Here is a 25377-nt window from a genome sequence, read left to right as displayed (position 1 = left end):
GTTTTAATGCCCCTTAGAAGAGACGTGGAGCTCAGAGTGGTTTAACAAGACAGTTTTAATGCCTCTTGGAAGAGACGTGGAGGTCACAGTAGCTTAACAAGACGGTTTTAATGCCCCTTTGAAGAGACGTGGAGGTCACAGTAGCTTAACAAGACCGTTTTAATGCCCCTTGAAAGAGTGGTGGAGGTCGCTGTGGAATAAAAATACAATATCAATGCCCCTTGGAAGAGTGGTGGAGGTCACAGTAGCTTAACAAAATGGTTTTAATGCCCCTTGGAAGAGACGTGGAGCTCAGAGTGGTTTAACAAGACAGTTTTAATGCCTCTTGGAAGAGTGGTGGAGGTCACAGTAGCTTAACAAGATGGTTTTAATGCCCCTTGGAAGAGACGTGGAGGTCACAGTAGCTTAACAAGACAGTTTTAATGCCCCTTGGAAGAGTGGTGGAGGTCGCTGTGGAATAAAAAGACAATATCAATGCCCCTTGGAAGAGTGGTGGAGGACACAGTAGCTTAACAAGACGGTTTCAATGCCCCTTGGAAGAGTGGTGGAGGTCACAGTAGCTTAACAAGACAGTTTTAATGCCCCTTGGAAGAATGTTGGAGGTTGGAGTGGAATAAAAAGACAATATCAATGCCCCTTGGAAGAGTGGTGGAGGTCACAGTAGCTTAACAAGATGGTTTTAATGCCCCTTGGAAAAGTGGTGGAGCTCAAAGTAGCTTAACAAGACAGTTTTAATTCATCTTGGAAGAGTGGTGGAGGTTGCAGTGGAATAAAAAGACAATATCAATGCCCCTTGGAAGAGAGGTGGAGTTTACAGTAGCTTAACAAGACCGTTTTAATGCCCCTTCGAAGAGTGGTGGAGGTCACAGTAGCTTAACAAGACAGTTTTAATGCCCCTTGGAAAAGACGTGGAGGTCACAGTAGCTTAACAAGACAGTTTTAATGCCCCTTGGAAGAGACGTGGAGTTCAGAGTGGTTTAACAAGATGGTTTTAATGTCCCTTGGAAGAGACGTGGAAGTCACAGTAGCTTAACAAGACAGTTTTAATGCCCCTTAGAAGAGTGATGGAGGTCACAGTAGCTTAACGAAACAGTTTTAATGCCCCTTGGAAGAGACGTGGAGCTCAGAGTGGTTTAACAAGACGGTTTTAATGACCCTTGGAAGAGACATGGAGGTCACAGTAGCTTAACAAGACAGTTTTAATGCCCCTTGGAAGAGTGGTGGAGGTCGCAGTGGAATAAAAAGACAATATCAATGCCCCTTGGAAGAGTGGTGGAGGTCACAGTAGCTTAACAAGATGGTTTTAATGCCCCTTGGAAGAGTGGTGGAGGTCACAGTAGCTTAACAAAATGGTTTTAATGCCCCTTGGAAGAGACGTGGAGCTCAGAGTGGTTTAACAAGACAGTTTTAATGTCCTTTGGAAGAGACATGGAGGTCACAGTAGCTTACCAAGACAGTTTTAATGCCCCTTGGAAGAGTGGTGGAGGTCACAGTGGAATAAAAAGACAATATCAATGCCCCTTGGAAGAGTGGTGGAGGTCACAATAGCTTAACAAAACGGTTTTAATGCCCCTTGGAAGAGACGTGGAGGTCAAAGGAGCTTAACATGACAGTTTTAATGCCTCTTGGAAGAGTGGTGGAGGTCACGGTAGCTTAACAAGACGGTTTTAATGCCCCTTGAAAGAGACGTGGAGGTCACAGTAGCATAACAAGACAGTTTTAATGCCCCTTTGAAGAGTGGTGGCGGTCACAGTACCTTAACAAGACGGTTTTAATGCCTCTTGGAAGGGTGGTGGAGGTCACAGTAGCTTAACAAGACGGTTTTAATGTCCCTTGGAAGAGACGTGGAGATCAGAGTGGTTTAACAAAACGGTTTTAATGCCCCTTGGAAGAGACATGGAGTTCACAGTAGCTTAACAAGACAGTTTTAATGCCCCTTGGAAGAGTGGTGGAGGTTGCAGTGGAATAAAAAGACAATATCAATGCCCCTTGGAAGAGTGGTGGAGGTCACAGTAGCTTAACAAGATGGTTTTAATGCCCCTTGGAAGAGTGGTGGAGGTCACAGTAGCTTAACAAGATGGTTTTAATGCCCCTTGGAAGAGACGTGGAGGTCACAGTAGCTTAACAAGACAGTATTAATGCTCCTTGGAAGAGTGGTGGAAGTCACAGTAGCTTAACAAGACGGTTTTAATGCCCCTTGGAAGAGTGGTGGAGGTCACAGTAGCTTAACAAAACGGTTTCAATGTCCCTTGGATGAGACGTGAAGTTCAGAGTGGTTTAGCAAGACAGTTTTAATGCCCCTTGGAAGAGACGTGGAGGTCACAGTAGCTTAACAAGACAGTTTTAATGCCCCTTGGAAGAGTGGTGGAGAACGCAGTGGAATAAAAAGACAATCTCAATGCCCCTTGGAAAAGTGGTGGAGGTCACAGTAGCTTTACAAGATGGTTTTAATGCCCTTTGGAAGAGACGTGGAGGTCACAGTAGCTTAACATGACAGTTTTAATGCCCCTTGGAAGAGTGGTGGAGATCGCAGTGGAATAAAAAGACAATCTCAATGCCCCTTGGAAGAGTGGTGGAGGTCACAGTAGCTTAACAAGACGGTTTTAATGCCCTTTGGAAGAGACGTGGATTTCACAGTAGCTTAACAAGACAGTTTTAATGCCCCTTGGAAGAGTGGTGGAGTTCACAGTAGGTTAACAAGACGGTTTTAATGCCCTTTGGAAGAGACGTGGAGGTCGCAGTGGAATAAAAAGACAATATCAATGCCTCTTGGAAGAGTGGTGGAGGTCACAGTATCTTAACAAGACTGTTTTAATGCCCCTTGGAAGAGACGTGGAGGTCACAGTAACTTAACAAGACGGTTTTAATGCCCCTTGGAAGAGACGTGGAGGTCAGAGTGGTCTAACAAGACAGTTTAATGCCCCTTGGAAGAAACGTGGACAGAGGAACTTGCAATGCTGGCAAACAAGAGCCATGCAGTACAGCATATTAAAAACATTATTCCCATTATTGGGGAGTGGGTCTCCCATAGTCTTTGCCTATGCCTTCCAAACAAAAGCTGCCAAAAATTAGGACGGAGGAACATGCAATCCCGGCAACATGGACCATGGTCACCCAGGTGGTATAGTGGTGGTGGAGGCTGAGGATAAGGAGAAGAGCGAAATACAGCCGAAATGAGGAAGCGTATACCCATGTGTGGGTGTGAAGCGGTGCATGGGAATACACCTCCCGAAATAACACAGTGGATTTGACTTTATGTTACTCTGCTGTCATTTGGTGGTGATGAGAAGTCTGGCCCAATCCAGCCCTTGTTCATTTTGATATGGGTCAGCTTGTCAGCATTGTCAGATGACAGGCGAGTGCGCTTATCAGTTATAATTGTCCCAGCGGCACTAAAAATACGCTCCGATAACACGCTAGCGGCAGGGCAGGCCAGGACCTCCAAGGCGTACAGAGCGAGTTTATTCCAAGTGTCCAGCTTGAATACCCAATAATTAAAAGGCACAGTGTCTGACTGAGAAAAAAAAAAATACAGGATTTAGATGAAAAAAAAAAGGATTTTTCCTGGCCCCTGAGACTGGGGGATAAGTCTAGCAATTTGACCAACAGGAGCACACAGGAATGTAATGCAGTGTTTGTTGGTATAACCACTACGTCTCCTATATTGCCTGCCTGCCTGATATCTGGGATGGATATTAGTCCTCAGAAGGACTGTGTGTTTGATTTGGCAGGCTTTAGAGTCCCTACACTACCTATTTCGCACTATATATCTCTCCCTAACTCAGCAGCACTGAATCTACACTTTATGATTCCCGGGCGACTGTGTCCAAGATGGCGGCGCCCGGTTTTAAATACTTGAGGTGACTCTGTGCGGCCAGCCAATCACTGTAATGCCCACAAACAACATGGCTGCGGCATTACAGTGACTGGCTGGCAATCCCTGCATGTTCATTGGCTCTGTAAAGAGCGCCAAACGTGCAGGGCGGAGATCCCGAGTAGTGAAATGCTCGGGCGTGTACCGAGCAGTGTCGAGCATGCTCGCTCAACACTACACATCATCAGACACATCCTGTTTCATTTATGATGGAGGGACTCTGAAAGTCATAAAGCTTATTTTTATAGGGCCATTAGGCGGCCCTTACTATTTTTAAAAGGCCAGCAGTCGGCCCTCGCTATTGTTATAGAGCCATCAGTCGGCTATGCCTTGTTGTTCCCATTATTAACAAGTGGGTCTCCTGCACTGTTATTGCGTATGCAGTGACTGCAAGAGCTGCCAAAAATTCAGACGCAAACCAAGAGACATAGAGGAGGCTCTCAGTAAAAATAATGTTACCATTATAAAGGAGCGGGTCTCCTATAGTGGTAATGCCCATGCTGTGACTGCAAGGGCAGCCAAAATTTGGGAAAAACCCCACTAAGAATTTAAAGACACATAGAGCAGGGCCACAGTAACGAGTATGACATGTTCCTATTAGAAAGGAGAGGGTCTTCTATACAGTTATAGGGTATGCAGTGAGTCCAACGGCTGATCAATTTTAGGAAAAACCCCACTAAGAATTTAAAGACACATAGAGCAGGGCCACAGTAATGACAAATTCCCATTAGAAAGGAGAGAGTCTGCTATACAGTTATAGGGTATGCAGTGAGTCCAATGGCTGACCAAATTAAGGAAAAACCCCACTAAGAATTTAAAGACACATAGAGCAGGGCCACAGTAACGACAAATTCCCATTAGAAAGGTGGGGGTCTCCCATAGTGTTCACCTATGCAGTGAATTCAAGGGCTGCCAAAAATTGGGAGGCACTCCAATGCCCCTTGGAAGAGACTTAGAGGGCCTCATAAAAAAATGTTCCCATTAGAAAGGAGCGGGTCTCCTATACTTGTAATGCCCATGCACTAAGTGTATGGGCTGACAAACATTTACCCCTGGGGGGTATACATGAACATACTGTATACATTTTTTTTTTACGGGCATCATAAACACCCTTTAAAAAAATTAAGTGGGTGTTGCATCACTGACCACGGTCGCCCTGGTGATAAGGTGGTGGAGGATGAGGATGAGGAGAAGGAGGAGGACAAGAGCAAATATCCCAAATCAAGAAGCCTATACCCATGTGTGGGTGTGAAGAGGTGCATTGGAATACACCTTCCAAAAAAAAACACTGAATTTGAGTTTATGTTACGCTGCTATCATTTGGTGGTGTTGAGATGTCTGGCCCAATCCAGCCCTTGCTCATTTTTATAAGAGTCAGCCTGTCAGCATGTTCACTTGACAGGCAGATGAGCTTATCAGTTATAATTCCACCAGCGGCACTTAAAACTAGAGATGAGCGGTGTTCGACTAGAACTGTTCGCCAATCTCAAATTCGAGCTGTTTTGGGCGGTGTTCGAGTTGGTCGACGAACCCGAACGATTTGCAAAAAATTCGGCTCTTCGAGGTTATGTTCGATAACTGTTCGTGCACCAAAAGCGTGTCCTGCATGTCTGGCGCTATTTTGAGCACCAATCATGCAGGGATTGTCTGCCACTCACTGTATAGCCACAGCCATGGTGGTTGTGGCATTAGAGTGATTACCCAAATCGATGGGAACTGTGCTCACAGTGAAACATGAAAAGCCGGCAATTCAGCAGCGGCGTACACCGGTACCCGACAATTTAGAACCGAAAGAATAGAGCTTCACACATAGATTAGATAGATAGAAACATGTCAGTCACATATATAAGAAGTACAGTGACCGTGTTGATTACTGTACTTGTTATTTAGTGTAAAGGATTTATTAAAAAAAATATTAGTGTTTTCATGCACCGTCTCTTTAAAAAAGCCGGCCGGCAATTCAGCAGCGGTACCCGACAATTTAGAATAGAAGGAATAGAGAATCACACATAGATTAGATAGATAGAAACATGTCAGTCACATATATAAGAAGTACAGTGACAGTGTTGATTACTGTACTTGTCATTTAGTGTAAAGGATTTATTAAAAAAAATATTAGTGTTTTCATGCACCGTCTCTTTAAAAAAGCCGGCCGGCAATTCAGCAGCGGTACCCAACAATTTATAACAGAAAGAATAGAGCATCACACATAGATTAGATAGATAGAAACATGTCAGTCTCATATATAAGAAGTACAGTGATAGTGTTGATTACTGTACTTGTCATTTAGTGTTAAAATAAAGGATTTATTTAAAAAAAAATTGGCGTGGGGTTCCCCATAATTTTAGGCTCTAGCGGAGGTTAAGCAGACAGCTGGGGCAGATGTTTGAAGCCTGGGAAGGGGTAATACCCACGGAGCTTCCCAGGCTACTAATATCAGCCCCCAGCTGAATACCTAGCCTTTACTAGCTATTAAAATGGGGGACCCCCCAAAAAATTGACGTGGGGTCCCCCCTATTTTAATAGCTAGCAAAGGCTAGGCAGACAGCTGGGGGCTGATATTAATAGCCCAGGAAGGGTGCCATGAATATTGCCCCCCTCCCAGGCTAGAAACACCAGCAGTCAGCCGCCCCAGAAATGGCACATCCATAGGATGCGCCAATTCTGGCACTTAGCCTCGCTCTTCCCACTGCCCTGTAGCGGTGGCAGTGGAATAATAGGGCTGGGGTTGATGTCAGCTTATAATGCCAGCTGACATCAAGCCCAGGTTAGTAATGGAGAGGCGTCTATAAGACACCCCCATTACTAACCCCATAGTCAAAGTTAAAAAAAAACACAAACACCCAGAATAAAGTCCTTTAATTGAAATAAAGACACAATGCTTTATTGTTCTAAATTAAACCATACTTACAATCACGCCCATTCCAGCTGAAGCCAACGATCCCCTGCAATAAAAGAAAAATAATAAAGCAACATAATCCTTACCTTTCCATGGTTCCCACGACAGCTTCAGCTCTGCTACATCGAGATGACAGGCTGGACCGCAGCAGAAAGCTGCCATCCAGCCTGTCATCCCGCAGACACTGAGAAGCGCAGGCTTGCTTGCGCTCCTCAGCGTCTCTCTGTGATGGCATCCAGATGAGCCGAGTTCATGTCCAATGAACTCAGCTCACCTCATGCACGTCACTGACAGCGTGGGAAAATTCTCCTGCACTCAGCGCTTCAGCGTGAGAATTCTCCCACGCTGAAGCACTGAGTGCAGGAGAATTTTCCCACGCTGTCAGTGACGTGCATGAGGTGAGCCGAGTTCATTTGACATGAACTCGGCTCATCTGGATGCTCTCACAGAGAGACACTGTGGAGCGCAAGCAAGCCTGCGCTTCTCAGTGTCTGCGGGATGACAGGATGGATGGCAGCGTTCTGCAGCGGTCCAGCCTGTCATCTCGATGTAGCAGAGCTGAAGCTGTCATGGGAACCATCGAAAGGTAAGGATGATGTTGCTTTATTATTTTTCTTTTATTTCAGGAGATCGTTGGCTTCAGCTGGAATGGGCGTGATGGTAAGCATGGTTTAATTTAGAACAATAAAGAATTGTGTGTTTATTTCAATTAAAGGACTTTTTTCTGGGTGTTGTGTTTTTTTTAAATACTTTACTAGAAATTCATGGTGGTCATGTCTAATATTGGCGTGACCCCATGAATTTCGGGCTTAGGGCCAGCTGATAATGCCAAGCTGGCCCTAACCCCTTTATTACCCAGTGAGCCACCGCATCAGGGCCCTGGATGAGTTGGGTACAGCGCCAGAAGATGGCGCTTCTATGAACGCGCCATTTTCCGGGGTGGCTGCGGACTGCAATTTGCAGCGGGGGTGGCCCAGAAAGCTTGGGCCTCCCTGCGCTGCGGATTCCAGCCCCCAGCTGCCTAGTTGTACCTGGCTGGACACAAAAACAGGGCGAAGCCCCACGTCAATTTTTTTTAAATTATTTCATGAAATAATTTAAAAAAAAAAAGGGCTTCTCTATATTGTTGTGTCCGGCCAGGTACAAATAGACAGCTGGTGGTTGGGGGCAGCCCGCTCCTGCCTGCTGCACCTGACTGGACACAAATATAGTGCGAAGCCCCACGTCAATTTTTTTTAAATTATTTCACGAATTTCCTGAAATAATTGAAAAAAATTGAAGTGGGGCTTCGCACTATATTTGTGTCCAGCCAGGTACAGCAGGCAGGAACGGGCTGCCTCCAACCACCAGCTGCCTATTTGTACCTGGCCGGACACAACAATATAGGGAAGGCCTTTTTTTCTTAATTATTTCATGAATTTCATGAAATAATTAAAAAAAAAATACGTGGGGCTTCGCCCTATTTTTGTGTCCAGCCAGGTACAACTAGGCAGCTGGGGGCTGGAATCTGCAGCGCAGGGAGGCCCAAGCTTTCTGGGCCCCCCCCCCCCCCGCTGCAAATTGCAGTCCGCAGCCACCCCGGAAAATAGCGCGTTCATAGAAGCGCCATCTTCTAGCGCTGTACCCAACTCATCCAGGGCCCTGGTGCGGTGGCTCACTGGGTAATAAAGGGGTTAGGGCCAGCTTGGTATTATCAGCTGGCCCTAAGCCCAAAATTCATGGGGTCACGCCAGTATTAGACATGACCGCCATGAATTTCTAGTAAAGTATTTAAAAAAAACACAACACCCAGAATAAAGTCCTTTAATTGAAATAAACACACAATTCTTTATTGTTCTAAATTAAACCATAATTACCATCACGCCCATTCCAGCTGAAGCCAACTATCTCCTGCAATAAAAGAAAAATAATAAACCAACATCATCCTTACCTTTCCATGGTTCCCATGACAGCTTCAGCTCTGCTACATCGAGATGACTGGCTGGACCGCAGCAGAACGCTGCCATCCAGCCTGTCATCCCGCAGATACTGAGAAGAGCAGGCTTGCTTACTCCTCAGTGTCTCGCTGTGACGGCATCCAGATGAGCCGAAGTCATGTCCAATGAACTCGGCTCACCTCATGCACGTCACTGACAGCGTGGGAAAATTCTCAGGCTGAAGCGCTGAGTGCAGGAGAATTCTCCCACGCTGTCAGTGACGTGCATGAGGTGAGCTCATGTCCAATGAACTCAGCTCACCTCATGCACGTCACTGACAGCGTGGGAAAATTCTCCTGCACTCAGCGCTTCAGCGTGAGAATTCTCCCACGCTGTAAGTGACGTGCATGAGGTGAGCTGAGATCATTGGACATGAACTCACCTCATGCACGTCACTGACAGCGTGGAAAAATTCTCACGCTGAAGTGCTGAATGCAGGAGAATTTTCCCACGCTGTCAGTGACGTGCATTAGGTGAGCTGAGTTCATTGGACATGAGCTCACCTCATGCACGTCACTGACAGCGTGGGAGAATTCTCCTGCACTCAGCGCTTCAGCGTGAGAATTTTCCCACGCTGTCAGTGACGTGCATGAAGTGAGCCGAGTTCATTGGACATGACCTCAGCTCATCTGGATGCCGTCACAGCCAGACACTGAGGAGCGCAAGCATGCCTGCTCTTCTCAGTGTCTGCGGGTTGACATGCTGGATGGCAGCTTTCTGCTGCGGTCCAGCCTGTCATCTCGATGTAGCAGAGCTGAAGCTGTCCTGGGAACCATCGAAAGGTAAGGATGATGTTGGTTTATTATTTTTCTTTTATTGCAGGAGATCGTTGGCTTCAGCTGGAATGGGCATGACGGTAAGTATGGTTTAATTTAGAACAATAAAGAATTGTTTGTTTATTTCAATTAAAGGACTTTATTCTGGGTGTTTGTGTTTTTTTTAACTTTGACTATGGGGTTAGTAATGGGGGTGTCTTATAGACGCCTCTCCATTACTAACCTGGGCTTGATGTCAGCTGGCATTATAAGCTGACATCAACACCAGCCCTATTACCCCACTGCCACCGCTACAGGGCAGTGGGAAGAGCGAGGCTAAGTGTCAGAATTGGCGCATCCTATGGATGCGCCATTTCTGGGGCGGCTGACGGCTGGTGTTTCTAGCCTGGGAGGGGGCCAATATTCATGGCACCCTTCCTGAGCTATTAATATCAGCCCCCAGCTGTCTGCCTAGCCTTTGCTAGCTATTAAAATAGGGGGGACCCCACATCATTTTTTTGGGGGGGTCCCCCATTCTAATAGCTAGTAAAGGCTAGGTATTCAGCTGGGGGCTGATATTAGTAGCCTGGGAAGCTCCGTGGGTATTACCCCCTTCCCAGGCTTCAAACATCTGCCCCAGCCGTCTGCTTAACCGCCGCTAGAGACGAAAATTACGGAGAACCCCACGCAAATTTTTTTTTTAATAAATCCTTTATTTTAACACTAAATGACAAGTAAAGTAACCAACACTATCACTGTACTTATTATATATCTGACTGACATGTTTCTATCTATCTAATCTATGTGTGATGCTCTATCTTTCTGTTCTAAATTGTCGGGTACAGATGCTGAATTGCCGGCCGGCTTTTTTAAAGAGACGGTGCATGAAAACACTATTATTTTTTTAAATAAATCCTTTAACACTAAATGACAAGTAAGCAACACTGTCACTGTACTTATTATATATGTGACTGACTTGTTTCTATCTATCTAATCTATGTGTGATGCTCTATTCCTTCTTGTCTAAATTGTCGGGTACCGGTGTATGCCGCTGCTGAATTTTCCGGCCGGCTTTTTTAAAGAGAGTGTCTTCTGAGCAGTTTGTCAGCTTTTGGACACCTTTGAACGTGTTTTCTATGTGTTTCTATGTGTTTTTGTTTGCCTGCCATTGGTTTTAACGGTGTTCGACGGTGTTCTAAGGTGTTCGACGAACAGTTCGACGAACAGTTCCTCGAACATCCCGGTGTTCGACGAACCGAACCGAACCCGAACACTACGGGGGTGGCTCAACACTACTTAAAACTAGTGTTGAGCCACCCCCGTAGTGTTCGAGTTCGGTTCGTCGAACACCCGTGTGTTCGCCGAACTGTTCGTCGAACTGTTCGTCGAACACCTTCGAACACCGTTAAAACCAATGGCAGGCAAACAAAAACACATAGAAACACATAGAAAACACCTTCAAAGGTGTCCAAAAGCTGACAAACTGCTCAGAAGACACAACTAACACATGGAAAAGTGACAAGTACATATAGTCATGCGAAAAGAAAAGAGGCGGAGGAGTAAAAGGAGGGGGAGACACAGATATAGGCATGTCATGCCCTTCTAAAATCCAAAAAGTGAGAAGCCGAGACGGCCAGTCCGCTCCTGCCCGTGCCACCTCCGTGTCGCCGGGTTTGTGCCAGAGCCGCGGTGAACCCTGACGGCCAGCCCCCCTCTCCCAATACTGGTGCCTGTCCGCTGGTGGGTCGAGAGAGCCCCCCTGTGGTGGAGGCAGCTCTAAGCTTTTTAATTTAAATTGTCCCTCTAATTTGAATGAATACACTTTAAATCCATTTACAAGGATCTATTGGAGGGCAAGTCTCATGCCAGCAGCCGTGTAATTCCAGCTCCAGTAGCGTCCACTAAAGCTGCTGCAGTTAAAAAGCTTTTATAAGGATCGAGCTCGGCTGTCCACCGCAAGGCATCCTAGTGCCAGTCCCAGCCCCTATGCCTTGGGGTGCCTCCTGATGCTCTTCACTGAGTATCCCGTGGTCCCGAAGCATTTCCTTTGAAAAAATTAAGTGTCCAAACTACAAGTGGTGTAGCTTGCTTAACAGCCGGGATAATCCGCTGACTAGCAGACACTGCTACTAGGCACAAAGTATTTCCTGGGCTAGATGCAGTTAAAAATTTGTAAGTAGATACTCTCGTTGGATGCTGAGAAAGCATTCCATAGAGTCTCCTGGCACGCCATATATGATTCTCTTAAAAAGCTTGGGGTAGGGGTCTAGGGGACCCTTTTATAGCCAAAATCACGGCCCTGTATCACAATACGTCACCTAGGCTGAAGATAAATGGAACTGTAGCACCGAGGGCTCGGTTGCTACAGACGTATTGCACCTCACCCAGAGGTGTGATATCTCACTCTCAGATAAAGATGGAGTGTGGATCAGGACCCGACACCTGCATGCATTACACCACATTGCCGTGGGGCAGGGCGACCAATATGCCCCTGAGATGGGCACGACAGTCCCTGTCCCTGGCTGGAGTGGGGGGAGGGAACACTGAGGAAGGGGAACCCTGCAGTGCAGGAACAGGGAGGAAGCAGTTCCTGGGTGCATTGAGAAGGGAGTATAAAAGGTGGGCACCATCTTAGTTCAGTGCAGAGAAGTCTGAGCAGAAGTGGCAGGGAGCAGGGGCTCTGCATGAGCTCTGCTCCGGAGGCGGGCCTAGTAACAGAGGCCCAGGCCTGCAAGAGGGAGAAGGAAGGAAGAGGAGCGGAGAAGGCTCCAGGAACGAGGAATGAAGGGATCCCAGGGGTGCGGACGGGCGAGTCGCCACCGCACGCCCGAATCCACCTGCGTGGAGGGGTCAGGCCAAAGGGGGAGACCGGTCCCTGAACTAGTGGAGGCAGGAAACGACCCTCAGCTAGAAACCGGAGGCTCTGACATTTTATGTGGCGCAGCCCCTTGCTCCACCCGCTAGGAAGGCACCACATAGGGTCAGGGAAACTGGCGCCAAGTTTACCAAGAGGAGGCCCGAGGCAGCCGGACAGAAGTGTTGGTAAGAAAGGCCAGACAAAGGACACACAAAGGGGGTCCTGTCAAGCGCTCCAAAGTTATCTGGGAGTTGTCTGAGCCCCTCACCTGGTGAGCACAGTACGACGTGGGCAGCCGTTACCTGCAGACGTGGTCTGGATAATAAGAACTGTGAGTAAAGGCCCTGAACTGCATCACTGACTCCGTGTCGTTACTGCTGCTGCCCTGCACCATCACCCCCATCCTCCGCATACACTGCCCTGAGGCTATACTCCTCCCGTGGGGAGTTATGCTACGCTCTGCTGCACCCACAACACCAGCCTTAGCGGTCTGCCCTGTAGCGGCGGTTCACTCTGACCGCAATCCACGGGTGGCGTAGTCGGACATTTAAACATCAAAACCACATAAATAGTTCCGCCACTGGTTTGACCGCCCTGAGCCACGGAACCGGATCGCCGCCACGAAGACTACAACCACCAGCATCCACCAAAAAGGGTCCGGCTCCGGGTGTCCCAAGGTCCAGGGGGTGCGTCAGAACATTTTCATCACCTTTCACAATCACCAATGGGACAAGGCAGGGATGTCCTCTGTCCCCTCTCTTATACATCCTAGTGACGGAGCACCTGCTCTCATCAATTCGCCATAACCCCAATATTAGGTGGATTGAGGTGGGAGGCACCGAGTACAAGTGCTCTCTATTTGCTGATGATGTCCTACTATATATCACTCAATCACATATATCCATCCCTGCTGTTATGGCTGAAATAGATCACTTTGTTACATGGTAAAATTTTAAAATCAATGCAGCGAAGTCTGAGGCCCTCGATGTCTCCCTCCCTAAATCCATATAGGATTCCATCCAGTCCAACTTTCCCTTTGCCTGGGCCTCACAGGGTATCAAATACTTAGGAATTCCTATTCATAGAGACCTCTCCCATCTATGTTATTTTAATTTTGGGCCCTTTATTGAACAATTTCATACAGACCACGGTTGGCAAGTTAGAACTGTAAGATTCACTACGTGAACCACTGGTGTTTTGTGGAAAAGCACATGTACACCGCGTTCCAAATTATTATGCAAAAAGTGTTTAGGAGTGATAAGGGAAGAATTTGTTTGTTTGTCAGTTAAACTCATTGATGGTGATGTGTGTCAGGGCTCTTTATATCACTGTAAGCAATTGCAGACACCTGTGCTAATTAGTTTGGCAGGTGTGTCCAATGAAAGGCAAGACTACTTAAGAAGGCTCTCTCACATTATTAAGCAGCCTACATTTTCTGCCAAAATGGGAAAGAAAAAGGATGTGTCGGCTGCTGAGAAGCAACAAATTGTGGAGTGTTTAGGTCAAGGCATGACTACAATCAACATTGTGCGATGATCAGGATGAAGTGTCTTGGCAATCAAGAAGTATGTAGCTGATTCACAGTACACACGTGTGCGTGCTGATAAGGGCAAATTGAGGACTCTTTCCTACAGGCAATAACGTCAGGTTGAAAGAGCAGCGGCAAAAAAGCCTTGTCATAGCAGCAGACAAGTTTTTGAAGCTGCTTGTGCCTCCAACGTCCCCCGAACAACAAGATGCAGGGTCCTTCAGAGGTTTGCAGCTGTGCATACGCCATCCTGTCGACCTCCTCTATCCACTTCACACAAGCAGAAACGGCTCCAGTGGGCCAAACATTACATGAAGACTGATTTCAAAACTGTTTTGTTCACGGATGAGTGCCGTGCAGCGCTCGATGGTCCAGATGAATGGAGTGGAGGATGGCTGGTTGATGGACACCCCACGCAAACATGGCTACAGCGCCAACAAGGAGGAGGTGGAGTAATGTTTTGGGCTGGAATCATGGGGAGAGAGATTGTCGGCCCCTTTAGGATCCCTGAAGGCGCTAAAGATGAACTCCATAATGTATGTGGATTTTCTCAAACAGCACTTCCTGCCATGGTTCAAGAAGAAGAACCGTGTATTTCACAGCAAGATCATTTTTCTGCATGATAATGCACCATCTCATGCTGCACATAAAACATCTGCATCTCTGGCTGATATGGGCATAAAAGGGGACAAACTTATGGTGTGACCCCCATGCTCCCCTGACCTCTACCCCATTCAGAACCTTTGGAGCATCATTAAAAGGAGTGTCTATGATGGCGGGAGGCAGTTCACATCTAAGCAACAGCTCTGGGAGGGTATTCTGTCCTCATGCAAAACAATTGAAGCAGAAACCATCCAAAACCTGACAAATTCAATGGACGAGAGAGTTCAGAAGCTCCTTTCAAACAAGGGGTCCTATGTGAAAATGTAACATCACCTAGAATAAAGTTTTGAGTTGAAAACTGTTTGATTTCAGTTTCTAACAACCTGCTAATGCTTATAATTTCAAAAATGACCATTTTTTTGGTCTTTATTAAAATGAAAAGGTTGATCGAAAAGTTTGGGGGATCTAAGAGTGTGGCAACCCAGTAGTCATGATTACTTCGAATTCTGACAATATGAGGGTCATGCTGCAGGTAGTGCAGCAAGAAGGCACTTATGTGTCTTGCGCATCTCGGAGCCCCAAAATTATTTTCCGGGCTAGATGCAGCTAAAAATTATTTTTAATTTTAAATCTGGTGAAGCTTTAGTATAGATGGCCTAATAGGATCAGTGCTGCACACTGCTACAAAGCCCAAATTATTTTCCAGTCAAGATACAGATAAACATGATTAGTAATTTGAAAGCTTAAAACGGTTGGTAGGGTGATTTTAACCAATCATCAAGCTTTTAATCGCCCCAGGATGACACAGGGGTAGAAAAGTCGTTTCGGATCCATGATTTGTTCATCTTTATGAACGTGAGTCTGTCTACATTATCAGTGGAGAGCCGCGTGCGCTTATCTGTCAGCACACCACCAGCAGCGCTGAACACACGTTCAGACAGAACGCTGGCTGCGGGGCATGACAAGATCTCCAAGGCGTAAGTGGCTAGCTCCGGCCATTTATCCAGATTGGAAGCCCAAAAAGAGCAAGGGTCCAGTGACACAGTCGTGGCTTCAATGTTTACTTGGAGATACTCCTGTACCATCGTCTCTAGGCGTTGACTATGTGTCAGACTTCTTGTCTCCTGTGGCCTTGCAAAGGATGGGCTAAAAAAGTGGTGAAATGATTCCGCAAAATTGATGTTACCAGCAGGTACTGTGGTTCTGTTACGGTTTGAGTGCTGAACACTTGACGGTCCCACGGTTGGCAAGTTGGAACTGTGAGATTCACTACGTGCACCACTGGTATTTTGTGGAAAAGCACATGTAAGATTCTGCAACAGTCTCTGCTGATACTCCTGCATGCGTGCATCCCTTTCTATGGCAGGAATAATTTCTGCAAATTTACTTTTGTACCGGGGATCTAACAGTGTGGCAACCCAGTAGTCAGGATTATTTCTAATTCTCACAATTCGAGGGTCATGTTGCAGGTAGTGCAGCAAGAAGGCACTCATGTGTGTTGCGCATCCAGGAGCACCAAGTCCCTGTTGTGTTGGTGGCGAGGTAACAATCATGCTTCCTTCCTCTGTCCTCTCCCCCCAACCTCGCACAACAGAAATGTGATCAAGGTCTCCCTCATCTGATGAGTCTTCCATCAGTTCGTCCTCCACTTCTTCCTGGGCTCCTGCACCTTCCTCACTAGTTTGGCTGCTATCATGCGCCCTGGTAAAATCATCTCCCCCACCCTCACATGCCTGCCGCCTTGGTGCTGCCGACCGTCTGGACCTTGCAGATGTTAGCCCTTCCGCATACAACTCCCCCTCCTCTACTTCCTCCACCTCCTCTTGTGCCACCACCTGACTCCGAATTCTGTTTAACATGTGCTCCAGCATGTAAATCACCGGAATAGTCATGCTGATAATGGCATCGTCAGCACTAAACATCTTCGTCGCCATTTCAAAACTGTGCAGAAGGGTGCATAGGTCCCTGATCTGAGACCACTCCTCCAGCGTGATTTGCCCCACCTCTGAATCTCGTTGGCCCAGGCTATTCGTCAGAACGTATTGCACCAGGGCTTGTCGGTGCTGCCACAGTCGCTGCAACATGTGCAGAGTTGAATTTCACCGGGTAGGCACATCGCATTTTAGCCTGTGAAGTGGCAGGCCCAACGACTTCTGTAGAGATGTAAGTCGCTGAGCTGCGGGATGCGAACGGCGGAAGTGAGCACACAGCGACCGTGCCCTCTGCAGAAGGCCATCTAGTCTGGGATAGTGGGCTAAAAATTGCTGGACAACCAGGTTCAACACGTGAGCCATACAAGGCACGTGTGTGACATTGCCCCGGCGAAGGGCCGCACCCAGGTTTGCAGCATTGTCGCACACGGCCTTCCCTGGTTTCAGGTCCAGTGGAGACAACCATTCATGAAATTGGTTCTCGAGAGCTGACCACAACTCCTCAGCTGTGTGACTCACATTTCCCAGACATTTCAATGTAAAAACCGCCTGATGACGTTGAGCCCTACTGCCAGCATAGTAAGGAGGTGTGCAGGATCCCTTCTGCGCAGTTAGAAAGCTTGTGGCATGACCAGACAGGCTTTGGGTGCAGGTGGAAGACCGAGAGGAGGTTGAGGAGGCAGAAGCAGTGGAGGAACTTTGACATAAAGAGGATTGACGCACAACTCGTGGGGACGGCAAGACTTGGACAGCAGCCCCTTGTCCTGCTGTCACCATAGTTACCCAGTGCCCAGTCAGCGACATGTAACGCCCCTGTCCATGCCTACTCGTCCAAGTGTCTGTGGTGAAATGCACCCTGTCACACACAGAGTTTCTCAAAGAAGCGGTGATGTTGTGTGCGACATGCTGGTGGAGCGCAGGCACACCTTTCTTTGAGAAGTAGTGCCGACTGGGCATCTGGTACTGGGGCACTGCGACGGACATAAGGTCTCGAAAATCCTCTGTGTCCACCAGGCGGAAAGGCAGCATTTCTGTAGCCAAGAGCTTGCAGATGGTGAAATTCAACCTCTTAGCTTTCTCATGGCTAGGAGGAAATGGTCTTTTACTTGTCCACATCTGAGGGACCGAGGGCTGGCTATTGTGCTTAGACGGGGTTGATAAGGGTGTCCCCGGCAAACTGCCGGTCTGTGAGGAAGATGCAGGCGGACATGTTAGGTTGCCTTCATCCAAAGGTGGTGCTATCGATGTCGGACAGCGCTCAACACCAGCTGGTGTTACCACCTCCAAAGAAAATGATGACCTGCCAATCACGCTGGCTGTTGCGGGTAAAGAGGTGGCAGGTCTGCGCCCCAAAACAGGTGTGACTGCTGTCCCCCCAGTCACAGAGGATGAAGAGGCCGCGGATGCACAAGATATGGCAGACGGTGGTTGGCCCGGCCGGCTAGGCCGCATTGTAGCACACTGAGCTTCCCACTGCAACTTATGCTTCATGTCCATGTGCCGGTTCATGCATGAAGTACTCAAACTATGTATTTTTTGGCCTCTACTTAGCTTTTGCTGACAAATGTTACAGATAACACGAGTTGGGTCATCTTTATCGATCTGAAAAAATGCCCAGGCTATGCAAGGCTTAGCACCCATGCGACCTGAAGAGCCACCACGACTTGTGGTGAGAGGCAGAGTTGTGTTTGAGGATGCAGTTGTTGACGTGCTTCCAGTACTACGTCTCTGTCCAGGAAGGCGCAACCTGACCTCGTCGTCACTAGCATCTTCCTCCACCTCCTCTGCTGACCTCATCTCTTGGCTGACTGTGGGTTGACAGTAAGTGGGATCTCCGACCTCATCATCATCACCCTGTGCGTTATCACACCCGTCGTCCTCAAAGCCAACCTGTTCCTGCCCTGACAAAAAACTAAAGTTGTCGCTCCAATCAGGTATTGGAGTCTTATCATCGTCTTCCTCATTGTCTCCACCAACAGGAGTTACAGTTTGGGAATGAGGGTCTACATTATGGTCAGAACCTTCTGCGTCTGGTCCTGGATCCGACTCATAAAGATTCTGGGCATCAGTGCAGATCATTTCCTCGTCTGGATTCACAGAAGCGCTGGAGTCGACCTCTGATTCCCAGGCTATAGTATGAGTAAACAGCTCTGCAGACTCAACCATCTGTTCTACCTCATACTCAGACGGGCAGCTGGAGATTTGGGAGCTGTGAGGAAGCAAGTGCGATTTGGGTGACACCTTTGAGGACTGGAGTATTTGTGATGTTGAAGTTGATGTGGAGGAGAGCCCACTTAAAGGAGCACTTGATATCCGTTGAAGCACCTGCTGTTTTTGTGCCTCATCTGGAATTTGTAGCGATTGGCGTGGCCGTAAGAAAGGGATCTTATCACATTGTCCGCTAAAAGAAGTAGACATTTTAGTTTGGCTGGAAGATGGTCTTTCTTCTGCACCTACCCCACGGACACAACCTTTTTTCCCCTTCCCAACACGCCTATTCCCCTTTCCACCAGCAGCAGGCCTTTTTCCACTCATTTTGGTGGTTAACTAATTCACAACTCTGGAGTTGTTTGCACAAAAAAACAATGGATGGTAACCGAGCAGAGCTGAGTGGCCAAACTGTGGTATTAGGCCAAAACTATTGTCTGGGTTAGATGCAGAAAAAAATTATTTTTAATTTGCAACCTGATGGAGGTCAGTATAGATGGACTAATAGACCAAGTCCCACACACCGCTAGAAGCCCAAATATTTTTTCAGAGCTAGATGCAGAAATTTTTTTTATTCAATTTGCAACCTGATGGAGGTCAGTATAGATGGACTAATAGACCAAGTCCCACACACTGCTAGAAGCCCAAATATTTTTTCAGAGCTAGATGCAGAAAAAAATTATTTTTAATTTGCAACCTGATGGAGGTCAGTATAGATGGACTAATAGACCAAGTCCCACACACTGCTAGAAGCCCAAATATTTTTTCAGAGCTAGATGCAGAAAAAAATTATTTTTAATTTGCAACCTGATGGAGGTCAGTATAGATGGACTAATAGAACAAGTCCCACACGCTGCTAGAAGCCCAAATATTTTTTCAGAGATAAATGAAGAAAAAAAATATTTTTAATTTGCAACCTGATGGAGGTCAGTATAGATGGACTAATAGACCAAGTCCCACACACTGCTAGAAGCCCAAATATTTTTTCAGAGCTAGATGCAGAAAAAAATTATTTTTAATTTGCAACCTGATGGAGGTCAGTATAGATGGACTAATAGACCAAGTCCCACACACCGCTAGAAGCCCAAATATTTTTTCAGAGCTAGATGCAGAAAAAAATTATATTCAATTTGCAACCTGCTGGAGGTCAGTATAGAAGGACTAATAGAACAAGTCCCACACACTGCTAGAAGCCCAAATATTTTTTCAGAGCTAAATGAAGAAAAAAATTATTTTTAATTTGCAACCTGATGTAGGTCAGTATAGATGGACTAATAGACCAAGTCCCACACACTGCTAGAAGCCCAAATATTTTTTCAGAGCTAGATGCAGAAAAAAATTATATTCAGTTTGCAACCTGATGGAGGTCAGTATAGATGGACTAATAGAATGATGCTATGCCCAAAAGATTTTACTTCACTAGGTGCAGTAAAAAAATTGGTATTCTATACACAGGTGGTATATCTTGCAACACAGATAGGCTACTCCACTGACTAACACACTCTGCAATAGGCCAAAAAGGATTAGCTTTGCTAGATTCAGCCAAATGCTGTGAAAAAAACTTGCACAGCACTGGCACAGACCTGCCTGGCAAAAACTGATAGGAACTGATGTAACCTAGTCCTGAAAAGGACTCCAATTACAATTAGTCTTTACTCCCACAATCTATCTATTTAAGAGCACAGACCTGCTTGATAAAAGTCGTAGGAAATGCTGTAACCTAGTCCTTAAAAGGACTGCAATCACAACTATTCCCTACTCCCAAGCTATCTGTATATTTGTGCGAAAATTGGCTTGAAATTAACAAGGTATAGCGCACACAGCAACAGCGGTGCTGTCTAACACGCAGCTGCAGCAGTGAGAAAATGGTGGCGACGGGGAAAATGGCTTGGTCTTATAGGGCAAGGACATGTGACATACACTGCCAATCACACATGCCCTTGCTTGTGTGAAAAAAAGCACTTCGCTCCGTGTGTGCGCTGCTGATAGGCTGACAGATTGCACCTCCCCACTGCAAATGCGGGAAAGAGAAAAAAAAATGGAGATCTTCATTGTTCCTGCAGAGATCCATCCCCTGCCCCTCCCCCCGCCCCGCTGTACACTCAAACTGCGTATTAACATTAATTTTCATCATTACTGAGAAAAAATCCAGTTATGATTTTGGTGCACGAACAGTTATCGAACATAACCTCGAACAGCCGAATTTTTCTCAAATTGTTCGTGTTCGCCGACCGGCTCGAACACCGCCCAAAACAGCTCTAATTTGAGATTGGCGAACAGTTCGAGTAGAACAACGCTCATCTCTACTTAAAACCCGCTCTGATAAAATGCTAGGGGCAGGGCAGCCTATGACCTCCAAGGCATAGAGAGCCAGTTCACTCCACATATCCAGCTTTGAAACCCAATAATTATGGGGGCAGAGGTCACAGTTCGTTGGACAACCAAGGAGTACAGGTGAGAGAGACACAAATGCAATCCAGCAGAGCCAGGGGAACACTGTCAAAGTTCAAGGACAGTTTTCTGAGACCCTCCGATCGCACAGGCCCTGAGGCGCGGGGTACTCTCCCAAGTTGAGAAAAGTTTCGGAAGATGGAGAGGGAGTACCTTGCTGACCATACCAACATCCTCCGTGATTCCTCTGTGCCTTATAATTATTGGGTATCCCAGCTGGACACGGGGCATGAACTGGCTCTCTATGCCTTGGAGCTCCTTGCCTGCCCTGCCGCTAGCGTTTTGTCAGAGCGGGTTTTTAGTTCCGCCGGTGGAATTATAACCTATAGGCATGTGGCGTCCTGATGCACATTGGTGCCACAGAACCCAGAAGGGTGCATGGATGGACTTCTCCACAAAAGGCCCTCACACAATCACACACCTCCACCCTACCACCTCAGACCAGCAGAGGGAGCTCGTTAGAGATATATATAGGGAGGGTGGAGCCAGGCAGCTCAGTTGGTCAGTCAGAAGTCAGTGAGAAGTGAGTTCAGATGTTGATCAGACAGAGTGACAGTGCAGTGTTGAGTCTGAGCAGAGAGCGTGCTGACGCTCAGAGAGCAGCGAAGAGGCAGCACGCTGGCTGCTGTGCTTAGGCGAGCCAAGGCCTACAGCACAGGTGAGGGCCCTGAGTGTGGCCGAAGGCGAGAGGAGAAGGAAGAAGTAGCGAGGGGGCAGAGGAGCATACCAGGCTCAGCCCGAGATATATACCGGACACCGGGTCCGCGCCTACGGGGACCATTTATACCCAGTAGGGACCACCGGAACCCCTGGAGGACTACAGGTCCCAGGTTTGCCAAACGCTGATTACAGTACCAGGGCTAGGAGTCACGGAGGCCCCAGCGACCAGGGAGAGTGATCTCCAAGAGAAGGCCCTACCACCAGGTCAGCAGGTGCAAGGGAGAGAGAGACAGTAACCAAGCTAGGCCTAGTTCCAGGCAGGCCAGAAGCTTAGCGAGTAAAGCAACCGATCAGGAGGCCCTATAGCCGCTCACTGGGGAGAGTCCAAAAGTGCGCCCTTCGTCCGAAGTACCCTGGACCGTGCCTGCATCATCACCAGTAAAGGTACTGACGCTTACCCCCGTGTGAGTGTCCGTCTTTCCTCCGGGACCGCCCTGCCGTCTGTCACCGGCATTCACCATTCACCCCTACACTGCCCTGGAGCTAGCTCTACCGGTGGAGAGCCACATCATCACTGCTGCCGTAACACCAGCTCCAGAGGACTGCTCCGCAGCGGCGGCACCCTTTAGCCGCAATCCACAGGTGGCATCACATACACTGTCCCAAATCCCCTATAAACTATTCCCCCTTTTACTGACCGCCCTGGGTGACGCACCGGACCAGCTACCGTGATATCCCCCAGCAACCAGAGGCCCGGCTGCCGAGTACCCCACGGCCCAGGGGGCGCGTCAGCTCTGGCGTCACAAACAGGATTCCGTTCCCGTTGCCACCGGGTACTGTGTGCCTTAAAAGACTGTAATACTCACTGTGGTGAAGTTTTCCCGCCATTCCCGAGATTTCCCGCCATTGTCCGCCATCTTCCTGTCACCGCGCGGCAAGAAGAGGGGCGTAACCATGGGAATCGGAGAAGCGTAACCGCTGGAAGCGCGCGAAGCCCAGGACACGCCCCGCCCCTGACGTCGAACCAGGAAGCGTCAGGTCCTGGAAGGAGTCCAGAGGACGCTCTGACGTCAGACACGAGCGACGCAAGGTCCTGGAAGAAGACCGTCGCCTGCGGAGCTGCTGCCTACCTGAAAAAGAAAGTGAAGAAGGTAGGCTCCGGTACACTAGGATAGCGCAACCATGGCCGACGACCAGCAAGCCGCCGGAGCACTGGTTAATGCTTCTGGTGCCCAACCTGTGCCCGGCGCTGCACAGGCCGGAGCGGCCGCTCCACCAGCAGGGGTCATGACTCCGTTGTTACCCATGGCCCTGCCGTATATCACTGGAGCGAAATGGCTTCCCCAGTAAAATGGCAAACCAGACACCCTGTCCGGATTCAAGAGAAAAATATGCGGTGTGCTAGACATGTACTCTATGACTGGTAAGCAGAGAGCTGCTGTGGTGCTTGGACAATTGACTGGTGCTGCAGAGCGGGAAGTTGAAACCTGGCCAGCCGCAGACCAGGAATCAGTATCCATCATCTTTAAGAGACTGCAAATTGTGTTTGAAAACCGCACTGAGACAGATCTCCGGATTAGGTTCTACCACTGCGCCCAGAAACCTGAGGACAGTGTCCGGGACTACACCTGGCGCTTACAGGAAGCCCTGCGGGCACTGAAACAGGTTAGTCCAGCCAGCATACAAAACGAAAATAAAATGCTGACGGAACAGTTCATACGGGGGTTGAAGTCCCAGGAGGAGAAGAGAACTGTACGGTGGTGGGCCTTAGATCATCCAGATGCCACCTTTGACACCCTTAAGGACATGGCTATAAAGGGTCTACAGCCCCTGGAAACAACAGATACTGCTGTCCAACGTTACCAGGGTGGGGCCACCCCAGTGCTCGCAGCACAGACTGCTCCTTCATTAACAGCTGAAACAAAGATGCAAACAGTACCTCCTAGCGAGCTATACAGCCTGCGCTCTGAAGTGTGTCAGCTAAGTAAAACCCTGGCCACTGTCCTGAGCACCCTGCAGCTACAGGAGGAGCCTGAGCCGGAAGGAAGGATCCTACTCTCTAACAGCCATGAGGATGTACCCTGGATGAGGAGAAGAAGGAGGACAATGCCACCCCAGAGGAGGACAACGCCACCCCGTGGGAAGACCAACGACCAACGTCACCCTCCTGGAGAATTCATCTGCTACCACAGCCAGAAGGCAGGCCACACAGCGCGGAACTGTCCTTTAAATGAGCAAATCCTCGGGCCGAGGGCCGACACCCAGGAGTAAAGCAGCCAGGCCCATCAAGCTGGTACCATCGGTTCATAGGAGGAAGGCCTTTCCTGTACATCGTGCTGGACCGGATAGCAACACCTGCGTTGCTGGACACCGGCTCACAGGTAACCATCATTCCTGATGTCCTCTACAAAAGGTACTGGTCCGTAGATGAACTCCTGCCGCCAGCCCCGAACCTCTCCGTGCATGTCTCTAACGGCCTTCCTCTTAACCTAGCAGGGGTTAAGGACGTGACAGTGAAGGTGGGGAGAGTGGAACTAAAGGACCAAGGACTAACTGTCATAGAATCTAATCCTGGTGATACCAATCCGTATATGATACTTGGTACAACTATTGTTGGTAACTGTTTGGGAGAAGTGTTGTTTTTACTCCAACAGATTGCTGACACTGCAAACCAGGGCAGAGGAAGGTGCTCCAGAAAGATATTTGAGCCCTCCTGTACCAGCAACAGGTAAAGCTAACAGGTGGTGAGATTGGTAATGTACGGGTGACAGACCCGATACCCATTGTGATTCCCCCAATGAGTGAGATGCTGATTTGGTGTAGGGCAGCAATAGGTCTCAAGGGACAGAACTACCAGGCGGTAGTGGAGCCCATTAGCTCGGAGCACAGACCTACACTCTTAACTGCCAGGGGGGTGGTTGATGTACGCAATGGAAGGGTACCCGTACGTCTCCTAAATTGTGGGGAGGATGAAGTTAAATTACCAAGGTACGCCACTGTTGCCAGGTTGTATACCGTGAATGATGATGCCATACACACTGTGGAATCCTTGACCCCACCAGATACAGTGGAGGACAATGACTCCGAATCCCAGTTGGAGAATTGGTGTCGACAGCTCCATGGTGGGACTGACACCACTCCTGTCCATCAAAAGCAAGGTGTATACAGGGTGGTCCAGGAATACGAACAGGTTTTCAGCAAACACCCACTTGATTTTGGGAGGATTAAAGGGGTACAACACCATATACCCACAGGTAACCATCCACCCATCAAAGAACGTTACAGGCCCATACCACCAGCACACTACCTGAAAGCAAAGGAAATGTTGCATGACATGAAGAAGGCAGGGGTAATAGGAGATAGCTGTAGCCCCTGGGCAACTCCCCTGGTCCTGGTCAGGAAAAAGGATGGAAGCATGAGAATATGTGTAGATTACAGACAGGTAAATCGCATAACACATAAAGATGCATACCCTTTGCCCCGTATAGAGGAATCCCTGGCTGCATTAAAGTCTGCAAATTACTTCTCTACCCTTGACCTTACTAGTGGGTACTGGCAAGTAGCAATTGCAGAGGAGGACCGGGAGAAGACGGCCTTCACTAACCCGATGGGACTCTGCAAGTTCAACAGTATGC

Source organism: Phyllobates terribilis, unplaced genomic scaffold, assembly GCF_046119375.1.
Source record: "Phyllobates terribilis strain yellow unplaced genomic scaffold, ASM4611937v1 Scaffold_8__6_contigs__length_399053987, whole genome shotgun sequence".
NCBI classification, from domain to species: Eukaryota; Metazoa; Chordata; class Amphibia; order Anura; family Dendrobatidae; genus Phyllobates; species Phyllobates terribilis.
Note: the sequence above shows the minus strand (reverse complement) of the source record.